Source organism: Neodiprion pinetum, chromosome 6 (assembly GCF_021155775.2).
Source record: "Neodiprion pinetum isolate iyNeoPine1 chromosome 6, iyNeoPine1.2, whole genome shotgun sequence".
NCBI lineage: Eukaryota > Metazoa > Arthropoda > Insecta > Hymenoptera > Diprionidae > Neodiprion > Neodiprion pinetum.
This window is the reverse complement of record NC_060237.1, coordinates 22717022-22733675: the sequence shown is the minus strand read 5'-3', so window position 1 is coordinate 22733675 and position 16654 is coordinate 22717022. Positions and strand designations below refer to the sequence as shown.

The window sequence follows — 16654 nt, the reverse complement described above, 5'->3', positions numbered from 1 at the left end:
TGAATTCAATTTTTTTAATTGTTTTCATCCTTGCAATGCACGTTGAAATACAGCAGAAACTCGCTTGATACCTTTTCAAATGTCATTTTGATAACGAGGAAAGAACATGTGTGTTATATCGCGTGATCGACGGACAAAAATGAACTGGAAAAGGTCAAGTAATAATATTCGAGGAGCGGAGTATGTCGTGAAAACCGTCGGCAATTGTGTTTCGATATATTATCCGACCTTTCGGATAAAGTTTTACCAAGACAAACGATGAGATGTGGAAAAAGAAAGTTGAAACAATTGCGCGTGGTGCAAAATAAATAGCTCAAAGTATCAGCTTGGTGAAATTCAATATTATTATCGCCTTATCCGATCGTGTAACTTATTTGGCAATTGTATAGACGGGTACATGGATTCATTCCGGCTCCTCAAATATCCAGGCGATTGTTATCGCGTTTGATCGTTTTCCAATCGTTCGACTTCAAGCTTCGTCTATTCATGGTACGTAGCTTATTGCTAAAGGAAAAGAATGCGATAATGGATCTTCAAGATTCGTATGAATATCGAAAAACGCAGACGAGAAAATAACGCTGACCCTCTATTTCGCTATTGGACCGAATCCCGTTCTTGCTCACAATCGTTTTCAATCGATTCCCGGAAGTATCGAAAGATGATCAATGATTTTCCTGCACTTTGTGGAAAATGGCCAATGTGAACTAGATGCATTAACAACAATCACGGAATTAATCGAGTATACATCGGAGGTTTCGTGTGTCTAAATCGTATGTATTATATAATTATATAATACATACGTTTACCACACAATTGAAACAATCAATACAGTTGGCGATTTTTTTTCGCAATGTTCAAACAACGGAGTAAACAATCCTAGAGAACTGTGAAATTTGAATGAGGAGGAACACCGAGAAGTGAATGATAAACGAATTATTCCAAGTTAGTCAGCTATCTACTACAGGCGAATTCAATTTTGGTGATCAACTCGGTGCATCAGTCTCACGAGCAAGCCTATGACGTCGCGTTGGGCGATATAAGGGTGAGGTTGGGTGAAGTGCAGAATGGCAACGATGTTTCAATTAACGTCGTGCGCGCCGTGAGAATTATGTGATAGAATTTATAGGGGAAAACTATTGGAGAGAGGGAGACAAAGTGTAAGAACCGTACTCTGTCGGTGTGTAAACGAAACAGCTCTGAGGACACGGCGAAGCTCCACTTTCTGAGCTCGAGCTCCGAAATACGCCACTGCGACACTTTCATCTTTACCTCTCTCAACTTCTTTGCCTCTCTGCATTCCCCCTCACCCGCCTCTCTTCATCGGCACTTCAGGTCGACTCGGGGTCCTGTGATGGCCTCCATTATCCAGTCTCTTTAAAAAATGATTCGCCAGCATCAGGGATGACGGAGATGCGAGGTACGGCTATTGATTGGTAAATTCTGAAATTATTTTTCGGGAATTTTGATGTACAAGAGAGTACGCCTTAGCATTTTTTTTTTTTTTTTTTGAAGAAAGATCCACGAGGTGTGATACGGGAATCCATTATTCCTTTTATCTTGACAAATCATCGGGGCGGAATTTTTAGCCAAGGCTGCAGTTATCAATCGTATGAGAATACTCGAAGTCAGATGATCGAAATTCGGCGACTCTAGATAATCGTAGAAATAAAATTCTTTCAGCACGTTCGAAACTCTGTCGTTTGAATTATTTTAGCGCATATGTCAAATTTAATTCAATTTCAAAATCGGATACCGTTTGTGATTTCTTGTCAAGTACCAAGCACACGGTTAATTCGCTCTATTTCCGAATCGGGTCGATTAATGAATACGCTCCTCGTGGGAATGAAGAATCCTATTCGCGGAGCAGAGTACAAATATATATACATATATGAAGAAGAAATGCGTCGGCACGAGGTATTCGCCCCGCAAGATGAAAGTACGGTGTAAAAATTCTTTTTATGTCAGTTGACATTTATTTTCAACGTCGAAACTTTCGGGGCCTTTTGCACGTTTCGCACTGGGGTCATAAATAATAAATATTCTAACCTTACTGTAGAAATGATCAATACTACTCTAGTTCGGATGATATTCCGGGCTGCTTGCTGCCTGGGCAAACCTCACGCACGCGAATACTTTTAACGGTTCAACTATATAGTTGGTCGTTAGGCTGTGGCGCAACGACGACGCAGGTATCGGCAGACTTAGACATGTGGTTGATGTTTGGATCGTTCGTCGCTCAGTCGATCAAACATTGAAAAAAGTTATAGTATCGAGTCAAGCGATATAGTGTTCAAAATTCGTTTATCGGTTTTGCGCTTCTAGTCGTAATACGAGGTCAGGGAATTAGAATTAGATTTTTAAAATGCTGGTATCCGTCGATTGATAATAATTTTTGATCGATTATCGCTTATCAATTGACTGGTCTCTTGATATTGAAGATCTTGTTTAAATTCCCGCATCACGTATTACGACCAGAAGCCCAAAACTCATAATTCCATTTGGACATTTTGATCGTACGTGCCTTATTAATATTTTTCAAAATTATTTGGCGATATTTTTCAGTGAAAAATTTTATTTCCCCTTTTCTACCAATCGACATTCCGTCTACACTCATCAAGATAATGGACAAAAAAATTTAAGTAAAAAAAATAAAAAAATTGGTTCGACGAACGATCCAAAAATTAACCACACGACGCGGACCCGAGAATTCTAAACTCCGGGTTGCCGACAAATCGTTCCTACAGACCGGGCAAAACGATATGAGAAAAAAAAGAAAAATGGGTATGATCAATAAAGGAACGGATAGAAAAAATGCTAGAATTACTGGAAGCGCAAGAGAACGCGACGAATTATTCCCCTCACGTTTTTTAACGGTGTAAATAAGTCGAGGTATTAGCCATGCGAAGTTTGGTTATAGCTGCTGAGTTTCTGCCAGTTTTACAAAGCACTTTACGAAACGTATTTTCTTGCTCGCGTCTGCGCCATTCGACTTCGTGCAGCCTCTTGACGTGTGGCATGTTTACCGCTGCCACCAATTGTTCACGCCGGGGTCCCTCTCGGAACATAATAATTTTGTGGTATTCGAACCGAAAGTGTGAATGGAAAATTTTTGGCATAGAAGCTTGGCCGTGGTACGTGGCTGTTGAGCGAAAATCATAGTCTGTAAAGTTGCTCAGCGATTATGCCTGAGATTGTGAAACTAGCCGAAAGGGACTACGTGTTATTGACCCGTTCAATGATTCTTGTTCTAGTTTTATTTTTTACTTCCTATTTACTCCTCTATTTTTTTTTTTTTTTTTTCTTTTTGTATTATAAAAGTCGGCAATCAGCCGTGTGCCGCGCTGCCGGTTTGTATCGTGACGAACACGCCAGCATAATTATAATGGAAATATTCAGGTCAGCTTGGTTAACTACTGGCAATCCCCGGTAGAGTAACTAAAGGAAATATAAACTTCAACTTGCAGCGATGTTTCAAAGTTCTATTAAAACCTAGGTCGAACGTAAAAATTCCTCACTTTATTTATCAACTTCAAGACTAACTGTCGGAGCGGACAGTGTTTTCGGATGGGTTTGTACAATATTTGTGTTCCAATAAACGCGGATTTTCACGTAGATGATATTGCCGACAAGTTGAATTTTTTTATTTCATGTACATATCCTTTTAATCGATTTCTAATATCTTACCTTTGTATATATGCATATACAATATAATTTGACTATTCGATGGCGGGCGTGGAGCTCAAGAATTTGCGAGGCGAATTTTTGAGTTATGAAATACGGAGCTGATGGAAACGGAGGATATATACAGATCAATTTAGTGGACGAACTTGCGCAGACAGACACGGCAATTCCAAGTCTGACGAAACATGATGCTATATAATAACGCGAAAATTAGTAAAATACAATTTCAAAGTATAAAATATTGTTATATCTAATCGTAAATATAACTAACATGCCGAGCGTTTCACTTCCGACTTTTTATCAGATCCCTGAAACTTTTGTACGGGTTTCAATGTCGATCTTGAATTTTTGCGTTTCGTTACCTGCACTCTACGGAATCATCATGATTAAAACGTGTAAAAACAGGTTTTGTCTCTCTTTCTTTTTTTTCTTGTTCGAGTGGCGTAACGTACAGCGAAACGCAAAAATCAAGATAAAACTTGAAAGGGTCGGTAGTGGGGTATATATCCCACACAGAGTCCCACATGCAACCTACTTTACTATGCGAACATTAAACCTTTACATTACCATAAATAACGATGCCTCGCTACGCACGGCGACGATACTTATCCTTGTATGGTTCAAGAAATTAAAAAATTCAGCATATAACCCCCGAAAATGCAGGCCGGAAGTCAGTCGACGAGGGTGTCATATGTAACATAAAATAATGGCGCGCGTGTAATAACAGTAACGAGAAATCTGATATATCTACTGTACAAAATGGTTATAGGAGACAGTCTCGCCCTCGAAAAACGAAAATTTATATGCCCGAGAGCATCTCGTGCAATATATCTGCTTCACGTAGGATTTACAACACGAATCGGCAATTTGGCGATATAATTTTCTCGATGTCGCCTCGAGTGTCGTTACGATTTCCACCGCTTCCGTTTGCGTTCTTCGACTCCTATCCCGGTACCATTGTCTCTAGCCCCCTGGGCGACGAGGTTAAGACCTAAGAACGGTCGGTCGACGCCTCATATTCGGGTCCGCAATTCTTTCTCCGCATCGACGATACACCGAATCGTTCCGACATTTTATCGCAATAAAAGCCCAGCTAGTCGCGTGAACGAAATCTTCAGGTCACACTTTCAGCCGTGTTCGTGTACCGAACTTGATTATTGGCTTTATGATAAATACACGGTAGAAGATTTAGGTTTGAGCTGTGGGAATTCGGCGAAACTTTGAGAAGCTTCGTTACATCGAGACGTTGTAGTTTAGTGTAATAGACACTTAAAAATGAGCAAAATAATTCATTGATCATTGTTTTATGTATGGCTACGTGCAATTAATTTGATCAAGAATCGATGCATGCATTATGCCCATATTATGCCATTAAAGCTCTTCGAATAATCAAAGGGAATTCATTTGCTGGGAATCGCGGAGCCCGGATCACGTACATAACCCCGATGATAATACCGATAGGGATTTACTGTGATGAAATAGTAATAATCACGAAGGTATAAACGTCGAGTTATTCGTCAATGGTATCAAGGTATCATCGAGCCGCGTCTTCGTGATAATTAGCATTAAACTCTTGTCACTGTGACACGCGCAGGATATATAAGAGACAAAATGAATTATTATTGGCTCGAAATTGGGGCCTGAACTTCGTACCGTTTCTGAATTCAATTACTCGAGACTCTCTTATTGTCGTCTTAGATAATATTCTCAGGGAGAAACGTACGACGCCCCTTGCGAAACGTTTTGCTCTGCGAGAAAGATAGACTTCGTCATTGAATCGTATGAGGTTTATCTCTGCGAGGTAATTCTGGCAAATCAATTGTCACGCGTTATCTTTTAATTAATTTTGGCTCAACATCTGCGTCCTCGTTAATTTTATTGTTATACATATATACGTAACATTTCGGTATAACGTTTTTTACATTCTTGCGACTATCAACGAGCAGGCAAATAAGATCACAATCGAAATAAAACGTGCGTGATTACGACACTCTGTAGAAAATGATCCCGCGATAAAATTATCATTACTGCCCCCCGCCCCTTCCTTAGTTATTCACGACCATTGTCAATGCCTAGTCATCGGAACAAAGAAGATCGATCACAACCCTCAGAGGTCATCTCATTACTTCAAACTGCCGCCATTACGCGAATTAAATACCATGAATACCTCACATGGAGAGATAAGTCAGATAAGTCTTCCCCTATATGTCTTCCCTTTAGACCATATTCGTGCATATATAATATGTTGGATACGCATCTCTCGTATATAATTTTTTATAATTAAATTCGTCGATCGAGGTTGCAGAATTTAAGATTTTCTGTTTAAGAAACTAATTGTCGCCAATTGTAAGTAAATCAGCTTATGTAACTGCGACGAGCAAAATATGTAGTTGTAACGAGTGAACGGTTCTTAACTATCCTTATTTTGTACCATAATTAAAAGATATCATTTCACAGGGTACAAAGAGAGCATGAGTGTGGTAGCTGATAACATGCAGACAATCTAGTATTCCAATATGTGTTTTGCTGTTCTTTTTTTGTCGAATTTAGTCACGCCTACTATCTAAGCTGAACTTAATAACACCATTGTTTACGATAATGTTCGAACTAGTCAAGGATATAGCTGCTGGCGTATAAAGCATTTAATAAACATCCGTAGAAGATGTTAAATTCCCGTTATACCGCATCTGTGGATTTAAGAATCAAAAATTTTCGATTTAAAATAAGATTGAGATAAAAGTAACCGGCTGTATAATATACCATCTGCAAGGGTGAACGAAACTGATGGCTTTTTATACGCTTTTGCCGGTGAACCTTCCTGCTCGACAATATCAATTTCGCAAGAAGTTTCAATATATCAGAGAAAAATGACTCGATAACGCTTTCAGGCATTTCACGCACATTGTCCATACGCTTATATATACTCGATATAAAAAAAATCTCTTCGAACGAAATGGTATCGATATCTTCCCGCGCCTTATGCAACCTCCCTTCGCCCGTATTTGCTACTACAACTATGTAGGGGCGTAGGGTGTGCATATATTCGACCCTCGAAGCACAAGGTGGTCGACGTTTTGCGCGGAGGCTTAGAGAAGCGCAGGGATCGCACATACTTGTTGAAGTGAAAGATCGTCACGTTGCTTACGGGGTCGGGCGACTGCGTTTGTACTTACGAGCAAGTTGGGTGACTATAACAGAGCAAGGGAAGCCCTCGCGCCGCAAACTTAACCGGAGTTATCCCGCGTCCATTACATGTCCATTATGCTCTTGCAACTCAATCGTCCGTGCTTTAGACCGGCTGGTTACGCCTCGGGGTTTCTTAATATCGTACGTGAAGGCTTGTGGACTTGGATTTTCTCAGCCCAAGTGGTCAAGTCAAGTTCCGTCGACCGGCCGTCCGTGTAACAAGCGGATTATAAAGACGAAGGGAAGGGTAACGTGAACGACCCTCCACAATGACTTGTACCTAGATATTCAAATTTAAAATATATCAGTTATTATTCGTTGTAATTGTTTGGGAATATAGGTGCCATTAAAACTCTGGTCGCTATCGAGAGGTTGGATTAGTTATTTCTCTTCACCCACTACTTTAGATATTGTTATACATATTCGTACCATTGCATTTGGATAGGTGGTATAATTTTTCAGCATCAACCATGCAGAAGCTTACAGCTTGACGTAAATTTGAATTTTATCAAGCTTCGGTGATTGCTGATTAATTTACAGAGAGTACATGGTTCAGGATTTAGTCTTGCATAACGGGGGTGGATAAAAGTTTGATGATATATAGACATCGAAGTGTCGCGGGCAGTGTCGTCGCATCGCGAGTAACGATTCTCTTCACAAATCCGATTTAGATTCCATCTATAGCAGAGCCTTAGAGGGGTCAATTGATTTTCCTGTAAGTATTGTAGGATTATTTGTGTAGACGATTAGATGTACAACTAGGTGACAGAATTCACTATTTGCAGTCGATAAGACACGCGCTTGTCTCGTTTACCTGTAAAACGAATTATTGCAGGTATTTGAACTTTCACAATGCACGTACTATTATCTCAATATTATATTTTGATAACGCCTAATTGGTAATCGGTGACATTTACAGTTTGCTCCCAAGAGAGCGAGTGTAATGATTCTTGAAGAAGCTTACTGTATTGTGATTCTACGAAGGTTTTTATTGTTATAGTTATTTTTTATTTTTATTGGATTTCTAGCCTGCCTGCGCGGAACTTTTGCGAAGAATCGGTGCCTGGTTACTCGAGTGAAGCTCAATAATCCATCGATTTATCGAGTATAGAGTGAACTGCGACAATGTCAGCCCTTTATAAATTTCAAATGTATCAGCCAGTTGTTGTACAAACTAGAAATACCGATGGCTATTTTAATTCGAGATATGTCTATGCAATTGATGAAATTGAGGCTCTTTGGACGTAGAAATTATGTATATAATGTAAGTACGTAATGGCTTTGTCAAAATTTTTCACTTACGGAGTTTTTCCCTGTAGGAACAACATTGAATATTTATTTTGAAGAAGGAATAACGATTCTTCGAACATAGATACAACCTTTCGATTTCCGCTCATGAATTTCACATCTTCGTTGAAATGCGGCTAATTATTTCTTCACACAGTTGCGTTTCTACGTATGTGTGAATTGTCCGAGGTATTCACGTACAATTAATACCTTATACCAGCCGAACAGACTCAACTAAATCGTGATACGTGACAGCCGCATTCTCTTCCCGTTGATTGCAAACTTGCAGCCTGTCAAATGCTGGAATGAATTCGGTCAAACTCTTCAGCTTTATCGAAGGTCTAACAAAGACACAAATAGCAAATATTGGATATCAATCACTACGGGAACGGGAGAAGTGCAAGTTTGCAATACCCAAGTAGGTTTCGTTTCAAATTAGATGCAGCGTTTGCTTCCAATCATGCGCAGATATGTGTGAACGAACTATTAATAATTACACCCGAGTAAATTGAATAACTTGGCCGGATAAGAAAAGTCACTTTTATTTCCGACGCAGAGATTCACCGTGTCAAAATGGCGGCGGGTAAATTCCTCGGGTAACCGAAGGTTAGGTCAAAGCTGAAACTTACAGGAGTCGAGAGATCCTGATTACCGAGTAACGTGACACCGCAACCACGCCCTCGAGTTACCTGGAATATACACTCGAGACACTCCAGATTAACGCTGGCGTTCCAAATTTTGAGTTTCTTTTTGTCCGCCTTGACTGGTCTCGAGGCCTCGAAAGCCCTGCGGGACCGTTCTCGAAGAGTATCCAAATCCCTCGCGAAGGCTTACTTGCTGCAGTCACGTCGTCGTACACGCTGCTTTTTCCTTCCATTCAGCCCCACCTCAACACGTTCTCTTCTCCAGGTATTGTGAGAAACGACATTATGCATGTTCGCGGTCAGTTTTTCCGCGACCCAATTTTCACTCGGCCCTTCACCTCATTTTCATCGTTCGTTTTCTTATTCTCGTTATCGTGAACGCGTCTTTGCTTCCACCAAGAAGGCGAAATACTTTTGGCAATAGTCAACTTCAATCTCTCCATTAGATGAAAAACAAAATTCGTTACGTGTGCAGTGGAGAGGAATGTAATAAAATTAATAATCAGGCCAGTTTTACAATTGAACGTACATATACAAGTTCTGTTTATTGACAATGTGCGAGCGAATTTAGAACATAATGGAGTAATTCGATTCGTGGCAGTTGTCCTTAAACGATATCGACAGTTCCCAATCTGCTGCAAGTCCGTTGCATAAGAATCCCCGTCGAGGAAATAAAATCTTCATATCAATCGGGGAGGTGGCGGGGGGTTGTCGATGAGCGATGAAACGGTCAGGTGGGTTAGTGGCCAGCCACGCGGCCAGAAGTGACAGGGTTGCATATCAATAACGAGGAATCATATTTCGACGCCATACGTGTAAGGTACACATATACGTACTCGTATTGTATACCAGACTAATGTACGGCATATACGTATCCTCATGGTACACGAATACATTAGCCGACAGCGAGCCTGTATAACGGTTCGCACACCGTATTACGGAGCCCTCGAACACAAGGTCGCATGAATGATTGTAAGCTGACGGTATGCATGTGTGAGAGACGCTGACACTGGGACAAGGGAGGCTCGATATTTGTTTGAACGGTATGCGTGGGAGCCCCACGTCGAAGACGCGGACTCACAGACGCGTGCGGGACGAGGGTGAGGTGGGGGCGCTGCCCCCCGTTCACGTTCATCCCTTCGGCGCTTTTCCCACCCCCGACACGATCCGCGGCACGGCGTCGAGCCGCCCGTCACCATGACTACGCTTTTCCGCAACGTTGTACCCCGGCCTGAATCGTGACGTCACGCAACGTCGGCGTCGCGTCGGCGTCGACGGCGCCATCCTCCACCCTACCCTTCGCCGCCCCTGCGTTGATCGCCTCGCGCCTCCGTCAGCGGCGCCGCAAAGCTGGCTATCCGAGCTTTCCCAAGATGGCAGACAATAGTTGGGCCAGCGAAGTACCGAGGCCATGAGCCACCGCGTCGCCTCCTGACGTGGTGACGTTTCCGCGTTTTCGCGTTATCGCGTCTTCGCGTTTATCGCTGGCTGGGCTGTAAGCGATCGGAATCATTTTCTCGTACACATCTTTTATCCCGAGGCTAGAAAATCGGGGTGAGCTCTATCCAGTGATCGTTTGCCTACCCCCGCAGTCTGCACAGTTCGCATTCATGCGTTTCGTAATCTCCGAACTCTGACCCGAACCCGACGTTCTCGATAGCCGTAAGCAGGAAGCTGTCCCTGAGGAATCGTGAAACATATAAAGCTACGTCGAGGAACGATTGTTTGAAAAAAAAAACCAAAAAAAAAAAAAAAATTAAAACTTGAGTGAGTGCTGCAAGAGGGCTTCGAATTCCCTTCCCGGTCGTTTCTGTATCCTTTATTTATTCATATTCATATCTGTCGTTATCCTGCCTCCGCAAACGTTTGACATAGAGTCGAGAGGTTCCAAAATACTGAGCACCCTTCCACCTCTTTGCCCCCATTTCGTTCCTTCCTTTCCCCGCCACTCAAGTCGATAGAGAGAACGCCGCGTTATTACGCGCGGTACACTGAGTACATGTTATAAACACAAATTCTAAGCACAATAATATTATAGAACAGCATTATCGGTTTCGGCTCAGTGAAACGGTATATGTATATATAATATAATATATATATATATAATATATATATAATCTATACGTATATAATACAGTTTTAACTTTACGCTGCTGTTATGCTGTTTTATGCGGCAGAGATATCGATTGCATCTGATAAAAGTTGACCTGGAGTCGAGGCCTTTTTCCGTGTAGGTTACACGCAGTTCAATGCGTGTTTTTTCTTCCATGTTCGAGTCAATCCCAGTTATAGTAATTATACGTAGAGCTGTGCTCGTTAGAAAAGAAGGGAGATGGTGGATAAGATCTAGTTGAAAACGGGTGTACATATTATCTATTAGTTGAAGACATATACAATCTATCGCTGATTATTCACTCTATAAATCTAATCCTTTAACCCCTTAGCCGCGGCTAAATCCTGCAGGATCTAAAAACAACCAACCCACTTCACGATGAAACACAGTGACAAAAACTGACCAGAGATGACGAGTCCGTGATATCGGGACAATTAATGATGGACATGCCGATAGAGAGTGGAATAAATGGCGTCAAAGTCGACGCTGAGCATGTTTCGTTGTAAATTAATCACATTACATTCGTTATGTAAATCCGTAGTGAATTAAACCGGGTACCAGTGCCCTTCTTTCAAAAGTACGTCAGTGGTTTTTCTAAACTAAGATCGACGATTACCGAAGGGCTTATCAGTGGGATGTAAATAGTTATAGTGGTGAGTAGATGTTTTATTGCATAACTCGCGTACTTCATATGTAGGATTCATGTGCGTTCGTGGATTTGCTCGCCATCGTGGACGGCTTGTCGCGATTCGCCGATATCGTAGCTTAGTTTGCACGCGCCAAGAGAACGAGGAATATGATAGAAACTGCACTCAGCACCGACCTTGTATTTCTGACCTTTAAGCTCGCCTTTTCGAGCGTCGCCTGAAGCGTTCGGTATACCCCGGGGTCCCGGCTTCCTGACCCAACCCTTTAGTGAAATGAAATTAGAGGAAAAGTGAATACAGAAAATTTCTGCCTAAAGGAAATCATCTCGATGACTTTTAAATTTGAATTTATAAACGCCTAGTTCCATCTCCACCATAATTCAACTACGTTTTAAGGTCCTTGGCTATAGTATACGTATCATAAACGTATCGAAAGAAAACTTGATCGCTTTACACTGCCTGTTCTTCGAATTTTCTTGGCGCCAACTTGATCGTTGTACATAAATCGTTCAAGTATACCACTGAAATATAAAGTATACCCACAGGAGCTACTAATTTCGAGTCTTTGCCTGGCACCTTGGCTTTGCGATATAATCGGTAGTCCTACAGTCCATCTTTCTTTTAAATTCACCTTTTCCACCCGCCCGACGCCATTTATCACGTTTTTTATACAAGTGGGTGGGCTGTTTTTTTTTTTTTTTGTTTTTTCTTTGTTTCGGACAACATTTGAGGGTAGAAAATAGTTTTTACAGTCATTTTCTGCGTCACAATGGCCGCTCAAAAGAATGCATAACATAAATTTAAATACGACGATCGGTTTCCTATTCGAACTCCACGGACGATTTTCTTCTTCTTTCTTTTTATATTAGCAAGTGAACGACGATCGAGCCCTTGATCATGGACACCCTGTGGAAAATAACGTTGTAATTACCACCAACGTGAACTATAAGTGTCGAGAATATACATATACATAGATATATATATATATATATATATATATATATACCTGCAAAGTGTAGCTCTTTGTATAACGTGTCTAAAGTATTGACCGCCGCTGCAGGTTTAGTACGTACACAATATCCTATATCACCGCATTTATTCGCTGTACACGCGTTTCCGTCACGAATGGAAACTGGCGTAGGTGGGAGAGTTCCCGTTGGTCAATAATATCCCGGGTGTTTTTTTTTTTAACCGGACTACTTATCGCGAGGCGTTGTAAGTCTTCCCGAAGTTCCCTCATTCGTTGCTTAAACGTCCCGTCAACCTCTTGCGCTTATTGCCCGATGACTAAAATCTATCGTGTCCGATAAGCCGATCGCATATTACACGCTCGGCTCGATCAGCGTATAGATTCTTTGTTAACCTGCAGGCCGGTCACCGATTCAGGTATAACACTTACCAGAAGGACTTCTGTATACCTACGTCAAAGTGTAATTCCCGCTTGTCGATACGTCAGATCCAGGTCTCAGCGAAACGTCGCCGAAACTCGAGACATCGACACCAATTCATGTATTACTCGCTTCGGATAATCCTCTCTCTCTCATCCGCAAAATGGAATTTCGTGAAAATATCTGACGCGGATCAGTTTCGTTGAGGTCAAAGTTTGCGGGGTAAAATTATGGCCTATCAGTTTACGGCATTTTGTCATTGTCAGAGAAAATTGATAAGTTCCTGTTAATTGTTTCTGAAAATATCGAGTTCGGTCCTTTGACTCGTGTATAGTTATTGAAAACAATTTATGCCATAATTAACTACCCTTCACATTTCCGCGCAGCTGAATGCATTTCGAAATGTATGATTTCGCGGCGACTTTCGTCCGATTGTATGAAATTATCCAGCTCTCAAGATCCGGGAGTAAATGTAATTTAAATGAAGCATACGCTTCGTACCTGCACGTTACGTTTCTGATTTATGATCTAGTCCCGTTTTTAGATCCACGCAAATTCGCACACGTAGTTTTCTGCGTCGAGTTTCTTTTGATTCCCCTCGGTAAGTTCAATGAATCCCTCCGCGTAATACTTTCGTACAACGCAGCTTCGTCACGTGAATAATTAACTCACAAATTACAGCCAGGAGAGAGCTACTAAATCGGCAAAAGTGAACTGACGGACCGGACGCCTCAGAGGCGGAAAGAGGCAAGTTCGCAATCATTCTCTACCTCTTCTTATACCGCGATATTATGCGGTAAGGGTGGCTCACCGCGGACCGAAGATTTCAAGGATATTAAACGAAGATTAGCCTTTCACTTCGCTAGCTGTCTAGATTTTCGGGAGATGAAAAATTCCGCATTCCATTCAACCGGGTCAGATTTTTTTTCTTTCTTCTCACCCCAATCCTCGATCTCCCTCTCTATATATTTTTTCCTTTTTCTGCGGAATTGGCACTACAAATTGGCTGCTGCAGAGCGCACCTTGTTGTAGCTTCCGCAAGCCCTCTGTCTTTTTTTTTTTTTTTTTTCTTTCACATATACCCATAATTGCTATAATCGCAAGTGGGTTGATTCAGTGTGGCAGTTGAGATCCGTTAAACTTGATCCGGTCGGTTCGAAGTTTCATCGACCAATGACTCTCTAAAACTTTTTTAATCCCACAACGCGCATCGTCAGAAGCATTCGACTCGCGAAATTCTCTCTGATAACAGATCCATCGCTCCCGTTGATCTCGTCGATCAGTTTCGACCCATCAAACTTCACCGCATGATATTTCCTGTACGGAAATTATATTCAACTTTGATCGTAGAAAAACGGCGCTCTTTTGACGATAGATTTCACGTATCGTAACTTTGGTTTAATCGTAAAAACGTTTTGTGGAATAAAATTTCATTCGTTGTCGCTACTTTCACAAGAAAAGAACCCGAGGTGTTCCTCATCGATTTACTTCATTCTGTGATGTATTCTAATACATCAAAGAACAGTAAATATGTATTTTATTATACGCTACTCCAGAAAATTATTTCTCAGGTTTTTTCGATAATGACTTAAAGTTTTTTTGTTTTTGATAAAAACCAAATGGACATTATTCACCATCAACACACTTTAACGTGCGCGGTATTTTTATCCTCAGGGATTGCATCCCTTTTTTCGGGCTAAAATATAGGGGTGGTATACACCCTGTAACGGCTGAATCGGGACGTGAGAAAAATACTCGTTTAATGTTTTTTGATGTAATAAAATATATCACAAAATAAGTAAAAAAGGTATGCGTATCCACTCGAGAAATATAAAAGAATTGACGTATTCGATGTACACTGCTTACGAATATTACTGTACTTGGAAGGGATTAAGCAGTCAAATATGCTAGATCAGTGATGCCTACCCTCAAATATTCTGGGCAGAATAAATTCGCACCTCTGATCAATCGGTCACCTAAATTTTACCCCATTCACGACCCTTGCCCAGCGCTATTCTTGCCACACTAAAATGTCCCGGGATTCGCGAAGAAATAGGATCCCACGGGATTAAACTCGGATCCTTAATCAGATCAATCAATCTGCGAGACGTATATCGGTTAAGCAGCCATCGACGTAGGGTAATATGCTGGTGTAGGAGTTGGGGGAAACGTTCTTGAAGAGCGAAACTGTGAAAGACTTTAAGCTTGGATAGATACGCGTTATATTGGCAAGCGCTTGTGAGATAACGGAGTTCGATCGAGTCCTGCGACAGGGCAGCATAACCCATCTGTCATTCGATCCTCTCCCTTATCTTCAATAACATATCCAACGGGATTCGTTGGCAACATTGATGTAGGCGCAAAAAATGCTTATCTTTATTCTCGACGTTTTTTGTTTGCATTAACCATTCACCCACTCTATTCAATCGGTGCAAAATGTCTGCAAGTAGAAAACTCGATGCTCGTTACCAAACAACTTTAAATGTATGCATATAATGTGTCTGAAAACAAACAATTTCCCCTTGCGTTGGCGAATTTTGAAATTTGTACCTTCTACCTTTGATCAGGATTGTGAAGAATCAGATGTATATTAACAAAATTCAGTCAATTCAATGAAATTCATATACAAAAATAACAGGGAAAAATAGAAAACTAGCGTGTTTTTAAATGCTTTCGATTTATTTATAATAATAAATGAACTTTATAATAATTGAGGATCACAAATTGATGTGCATATAATACTGGAATCATTTAATCTATTTATCGCTATAACTTACGAAGCCTAATTGATAATATTAATATTTTAAACATGGTCGTAAGTATCAGTATTATCATAGCGATGGTAGTGACTCAACGTTGATTTGTTCCGAACTTTTTTTCGCGATGGTTAAATTTCAATCTTTAAGAAACATGTTCATAATGTCGCACTCCTTGTAATACCGTGGTTTTGAGTTTACATCAGAGAAATAACTTCGCAATCAGTTGAACCAAGAAATTGTTTCTATTATCTTTTATTCTTTATCATACTTGCCCTCTAGATCTCGTATCGCGTTAGGCGAAATATGCGCAGGGCACATCGATAGCAGGCTATATTAATCGATTCGCGTTATAAATAAACTTCGCTTTGTACGTAGCACGTATTCTGTGATGCCGGCATGACCGCGCTCGACAAAAGCGCTGTCTGCATAGCGCGAAGTGTTATACCTACTTATTATCCGTAGTGTTAATAATACATGAGGTACAAGGTAGGAAAAAATCGAAGATAAAAAAATAAAAAAAAAAAAGCACAATAATAACGTCACTAGGATAAATAATGAGTAGAAGTTTTTTTCGCTGAGAATAATCCCAATTCAAATATTTAATCGATGCAGCGACACATCAATTATAAAACTGTCCGGTAAATATTTGATATAACAAACGATACCGATTGCAAGTGATGTTTTATAATTGTGTCAAGCGACATCTACCCGCAGTCAATTAATTAATATTTGGTAGAAAATTTCGCCAGTCGCGTATCCGTTTACCGTTTCACCTTTTTGGAATTATTTTGCACCCACTCTGCAGCTTCTGTATATCGACCGCATGGTCGGTGTATTTCGTCTCTTGCACGATAGTTACACGTTACATGTATACGTATATTTATACTTGCGCGTTGTGTATAAGTGCAACGCAATCAATAAAACAGTCTCAGAGTCTATTCAACTTCCA

The 16654-nt window shown here is 40.8% G+C and overlaps 1 protein-coding gene across 19 annotated transcripts in view; it reads left to right on the top strand.

Annotated features, from left to right (window-relative positions):
* The window catches only part of para (sodium voltage-gated channel paralytic), a 68055-nt gene that overhangs the window by 1290 nt on the left and 50111 nt on the right, over window positions 1-16654 (top strand). For 9 of the 19 annotated variants that reach the window (XM_069137410.1, XM_046633521.2, XM_069137409.1 and 6 more), the window contains exons 1-2: window positions 10191-10868; window positions 11243-11564. The exons of the other annotated variants lie outside the window; for them this stretch is intronic. The gene's annotated coding sequence lies outside the window, so the exon portion shown is untranslated. Of the gene's footprint in view, window positions 1-10190; window positions 10869-11242; window positions 11565-16654 lie in introns of those variants that run through there. 19 annotated transcript variants of the gene reach the window in all.